Source organism: Macrobrachium nipponense, chromosome 9, assembly GCF_015104395.2.
Source record: "Macrobrachium nipponense isolate FS-2020 chromosome 9, ASM1510439v2, whole genome shotgun sequence".
In the NCBI taxonomy this organism is placed as follows: Eukaryota; Metazoa; Arthropoda; class Malacostraca; order Decapoda; family Palaemonidae; genus Macrobrachium; species Macrobrachium nipponense.
This window is the reverse complement of record NC_061110.1, coordinates 55,781,775-55,788,115: the sequence shown is the minus strand read 5'-3', so window position 1 is coordinate 55,788,115 and position 6,341 is coordinate 55,781,775. Positions and strand designations below refer to the sequence as shown.

General features: G+C 45.0%; 1 pseudogene; it reads right to left on the bottom strand.

The window, feature by feature from the left end:
• Window positions 1-2,005: 2,005 nt before the first annotated feature.
• On the bottom strand, window positions 2,006-3,652 carry LOC135218071 (uncharacterized; annotated as a pseudogene).
• Between the last annotated feature and the right edge of the window lie 2,689 nt (window positions 3,653-6,341).

Genomic DNA, 6,341 nt, shown 5'->3' with positions numbered 1-6,341 from the left:
TGTGCTTGGTTGGCGTCTCATGGTCGTGTACTCGAATCATCACACGTTCATGTATGTGATTCCTCCCGCACAAGTGTCGTTGTGAGATGAGATTCAAGAACCTTCAGTCTCAGTATCTTTGGGTTTTAGGCCTTACACGCCAACCAATATTGTCCAGAATGTTGGGCTTCCTGGGAAGCTTCATCAGCAATTTTACGGAAGGAGAAGGATACTGCCAAACCGTCTTCTTCACGTCATCAGTCGCCTGTGCCGGAGCAGGAGGAGGGAGATACCCAAGAGTTTATGTCTTCATTCGAAGAGGTTGTTGATCTCCTTCATGAGCTTAACAATCTTGAGGGTAGGGCACAATCTCCTATCACCCCAACGAGTATAGAGGCCTTGCTGGATGCTAAACAGGACTCTAGAACTTCTTTTGAGCTCCCCTTGTCGGGTCACGCTCATTCCATCCTACAACGTGTAAACACTTTGGTGTCAGACTAAGATGGCTCTCTGCATTTTAGTAGATCATCTAAGCTTCTTCCCCCTCTTCTTGTGTGGCATAGGAAGTGCTATTCTACTAATACAGTTCATTTGATGCCCCATCACCTTAATCCGGCTGTGATCCGCCTTAAACCTGCCCTAACTCTGGAGCAGGTTAGGGGTGAAGGCCCCTCCTTTTCATCACAAGAGTTCTTAGCTATGGAGACTACTGCAGCTTCCATCTTCCAGACGGTCTCCTGGCTGGACTTGTGGTCCACCGCGATAGCCAGGATTGCTTCAGACAGGACTGGGGGAGGTTTGGTGAGTTCTTCCTCTCTCAATAGATTGTTACAGTCCGGAGCTATGGCTATTTCTTACCAGACACACCTTAGCTCCAACCTGTGGGCCAACCACCTCCTGGCTAGGAGAGATGCAGCACTGTCCAAGGTGGCAAATTCAGTGGCCTCTGAGTCTTTGTCGACTCTCAGGAATGGGGATCTGCTTGATTCACAGTTTCTGTTTCTGAGTACTGAATTGGAAGATGCAATTGACCAGCCTTGAGCAGATACTAAAGGCAGGTTGGTACATTAGCCACCATCAAAGCTAGAGGCGAGTTCAAGACGCCCTCCTCCTCCTCAGCAATAGGTGAGATCTTTACCTGTTAAATCTCCAAAGAGTTCTTCTTCTGTGAGGTTCTCCCAACCTCCCTCACAGGCCAAAGCAAAGAAACAACGTCCCTTTCAATCACACCCCTACAAGCCTCGTAGGGACTCTAGGAGAAGGGACAGAGTGGGTCGTTGATAGAGTGGGCGCCTCTCCCTCTCCGTTGCCACGGGTAGGGGGATGCCTGGTGGGTCAGTGGTTCAAGTGGCAAAGGTATGGAGCGGAGAAATGGGTAGTAGACATTCTGCAGGTGGGATATCTACTACCATTCAGCTTCTCTGCTCCCCTCTCAGACAGGCCCCTTCTCAGTTGGACTTATGTCCACGACTCTCCGAAGTCCATGGCTCTTCAGGGGTAAGTATTGAAAATGCTGGACAAGCATGCGATAGAAGAAGTAAAGTCAGATTTTCCTGGTGCCCAAAGCAACAGGTGATTAGAGACCAGTAATAAACCTTTCCACCTTGAATCATTTTGTCAGGAAGACAAGGTTCAAGATGGAGATGCTGAAGTAAACCCGGTGTAACCAGAACCAAGGTTTTATTCTGTAAACAATTCCACTACAGTAGTACACTGCAAATAAAACAAACACGTTGTCGAACACAGACATAAACATAAATAAACACTTGTGTTAACTAAGAAGGTACATAAATCACACTCCTTATGAATGACAGTATAACCAAGAATATACACAAAACATATAACATACAAAGGGACAACATAAGTAACATATACAAAGAAACAAGCAACGTACCATAATCTGGCGAGTCTACAGCTGTAATGGCGAGACATGTCAGGAAGGAACCACGAAAATAAACAAAAGCTATAGAGACCACTAATATGAAACAGGTTTATTTTTACCACATACTTCCCTTCTCAGTTAAGTTCACGTGGAGTAATCCCAAAGGTACTTTGGAGGTTGCCTCACTCTCTCTGACCTTCGAAGTGGAGGAGGTGAGGCTACCTGTTGAGGGACTGTACGTGATTCCGGAAGAGTGTCATGCTGAGGAGCAATATCCACATGAGAGAGACCACGTGCAATCTCCTGAGGAGCATTCGCAACTGACAATACCTCAGGAACCTCGGACTGAGATACAGGAACCCCAGCATCTGTACTTTCACGGTTGTCACTAGCCATAGGAGCAAGATGTCTTAATGAAACTGTAGTCACCCTACCATCTGGAAGCTTCACATAAGCATACTCGGGGTTCGCCTCTATGATTTCAACCTCATCCACCAAGGGGTCGTTCTTGCTGTATCTTACATGGTGTCTCAGGAGAGCAGGCCCTCCTTGGATGAGCCAAGTAGGCAACGATTGGTCGGTGGTGGACCTTCTACTATGCAGGAAAAGGCGCTCATGAGGAGTACAGTTTGTGGAAGTGCACAACAAGGAGCGTATACAATGGAGAGCATCTGGGAGAACAGTTTCCCACTGAAACACATCAAGGTTTCTTGTCTTAAGGGCTAATGTCAGAGTTTTCCATATAACTCCGTTATATTTTTCAGCCTGACCATTCCCTTTAGGGTTATAAGGTGTAGAGCGACCTTTCTTCATCAGGAAATCCTTCAGCTCTTCAGACATAAAACATGCACCCCTGTAAGTGTGGATGTACGCTGGCATGCCAAACAAAGCAAAAAGTTGCACCAAACAACTGATGACAGTTCTAGTGGTCATATCAGCATGAGGGAAAACAAACGGGAACCTTGAAAATTCATCCACAACTGTGAGGAGGTACTTGTTTCTAGATTGAGAGGGAACTGGGCTTTTGAAATCTAAGTTCAACCTCTTGAATGGCTGGGTTGCTTTGATCAGTTGTCCCGAGGATATGATGAATCGAGGTTTGAACTCTAAACACACTTGGCAAGAGGTGGTAATTTTCCTCACTTCTTCTACCGAGTAAGGTATATTCCGCCCCCAGACAAAATGCATCATACGAGATATCCCAGGGGGACATAGGATTTCATGAAGTTCTCAGAGTTTATCAGAAGTAGTGGCACCACAGGTGTGGGAGAGAGCACCAGCTGGTATGTTCTCTGTTCCTGGACGGTATACTATGTCATAGTGAAAACATGAGAGTTCAACTCGCCACCTCGCTATTTTGTCATTCTTTATTTTACTGTTTGATTTAGAATCAAAGATAAACTTTACACTACGTTGGTCAGTGATGAGTTTGAAATGGTGTCCAATTAAGTAGTGTCTCCACTTCCTCAATGCCTCCACTATGGCATAAGCTACCTTTTCCACTGAGGAATGTCCTTGTTCACTGCGAGTGAGAGTGCGGGAAAAGAAAGGCACTGGGCTATCATTCTGTGTCAGAGTAGCTGCTATCGCATGATCAGAGGCGTCTGTTTCCACAGTGAAAAGAGAGGCGGGATCAATGGCCGTTACCACCGCACTAGCAATGTCTTTCTTCAAGTTCCCGAGAGCTAGCAGTGCTTCAGTATACAAAGGAAAACCATTGGCTTGTGTGAGAGGGCGGATTTTCTCTGAAAAATATGGTATCCATCTTGAGTAATGTGCAAGCAATCCCATGGTCATGCAAAGAGAAGCTGCATCTTTAGGGGGTGAAAGATTCCACAGTGGTTGTAAGCCTTCCGGATCGGGTTTGATTTCCCCATCCGTTACTGAATACCCAAGTAATTTAATGGATCTGACTTTGAAGCCATACTTGTTGTGGTTTAGAGTGAGGTTGTACTCCTCAGCCACCTTCAAAAACCTCCATAAATTCTGGTCATGCTCCTCCTCCATGGTCAACATAAGCAAAAGTACCACTTACTTTTTCTTTCTTAAGGATTTCGTCAAGCACATGTTGAAAAGCTGCTACTCCATTTTTCACTCCAAATGGAATGCGATTGAACTCATAAAGTTTGCCCCCAGTTTCAAATGCAGTGTACAGTCTCTCTTCTTCTCTTATTGCAACCTGATGGTAAGCACTTTTCAGATCTAAGGTACTGAACACCTTGTACCATGCAATGTTGTTCACCATCTTGTCGATATTTGGCAGGGGGTAGGCATCAAGCTCAGTGAACCTGTTTATGGTGCGAGAGTAATCTATAACCATCCTCCTTTTCTGATTCTCCCCTGATGTCACCAGCACTTGAGCTCTCTAAGGAGAATTACTAGGCCTTATTATTCCTTCCGACATTTTACGCTCAGTCTCGGCTTCAATGAACTTCTTGTCACTCAAGGAGTATAATCTTGACTTATTAGCCACTGGTTTACAATCTGGTGTCAGGTTCTTGAAAAGGAACGGAGAGGTCACCTTAACAACACCTAGTGAACATATCTTCAAGGGAGGTTTTTCTCCTCCAAAATCCATTTCCAGACCAGAATGTTTCCTCAGGAAGTCATGCCCTAGTATCACATCACTACATAAGCTTTGTAACACCTTGTGTTCAACACCATGATAAGTCTCTCCTTGCAACTCCAAGTCCACAAAGCACAGAACTAAGATGTTTGAGGACAGGGATTCATCAGCCATAGAGACTTTTCCATGCTCTGGAGACATAGGTAGTTTGTTTAGGTCCACTACATCATGACGCACAAAGCTGTCTGAACTCCCAGTATTAATAAGGGCACTGACAGAGCTACCATTAAGCTCGAGAGGTGTTATGGATTTTTCAAGACACTTAGGGGAGGGCCCCACTATTGCTGTGGAATGTTTTGGGCTAGAAGAGCCACTAACCTGTTTCACAGAGTGGCACACCCTAGCATAATGTCCTTGCTTCTTACATTTCAAACACACTGCATCTTTAGCAGGACACTGAGTTCGGGGATGCCGGTTGTTCCCACAAAAAAAACATCGAGCACCAGAAGTAGCAGCAGAAACAGACTCACTGTTATTTTCAGCATTAGATGATTCCTCCTCTCGACTCACTGCTGACACAGCAGCATTGACAGGTTCTGCTGAAGAGTAGGAGGCTGAATGCTTCTGGGCCATTTTCAGAGTGCAGGCCTGTTCATAAGCAGTATTTAGGTTCAGTGTCCTATTCTCCAACAGACGCTGGCGTATTGCACACGAGACCAAACCATTAATGAAGGCATCCCGAACATAAATGTCACACGGTTCCTCCGCAGTTACATTTGAATTGGCAGTCCTTAGCAAGTAGCTTCAGTGCCTGCAGGAACTGATCCAGGGACTCACCTGAGTTTTGCCTGCGAGTGGCAAGTAAATGCCTGGCAAATATTTCATTCTTTGGTTTCACGTACAAAGATGTCAGAACCTCTTCAGCCTTCTCATATGTCTCACACTCAGAAATAAAGTCATACACACTAGGAGCCACATAGTTAGTGAGAAGAACCAGTTGGTCAAGCGTAGGGGTAGTCAGCTGCACCGCTTGAACGAAGTTAAACGTCCTCAGGCAGTGTGTCCACTCCTTAGCGGCCTGGGCAGAGTCAGGGCCCACCTCGAACTGGGGAGGACGTAGAAGCCGTTCCATGGCGATTGAATTGTTTTACTGAATAAATTGAAGTAAACCCGGTGTAACCAGAACCAAGGTTTTATTCAATAAACAATTCCACTACAGTAGTACACTGCAAATAAAACAAACATGTTGTCGAACACAGACATAAACAAATAAACATTTGTGTTAACTAAGAAGGTACATAAATCACACTCCTTATGAGAGACAGTATAACCAAGAATATACACAAAACATATAACATACAAAGGGACAACATAAGTAACATATACAAAGGAACAAGCAACATACCATAATCTGGCGAGTCTACAGCTGTAATGCGAGACACGTCATCAAGGAACCAAGAAAGTAAACAAAAGCTATAGAGACCACTAATATGAAACAGGTTTATTTTTACCACAGATGCCTCGAACAGTGTTGGCAGCGAAAAGGGACAATGACTTCTTGCTGTCAATAGACTTAAAGGATGCTTACTTCCAGATCCCTATTCACCCGTTGTCCAGAAAGTTTCTTCGCTTCACTCTGGCAGAGCAGATCTTTCAGCTGGAATTAGGAAGCTCCAGGGAGAAACTGCTTCAGGAGAGAAATCGTCTTCTTCAGTTTTGTCAGGAGCTATGCATAATGATAAACCTAGAGAAGTCAAACCTGGTTCCCAGCCAGAAAGCTGTATACCTAGATATGTTTATAGATACAGCAGCATAGAGGGTTTTTCCGTCGGATCAGAGGTTAGACAAGTTGTGGTTAGTGGCACAGAAGTTCTTGTCACAACCCAAGCAGACAGCACACCAGTGGCAGGTCCT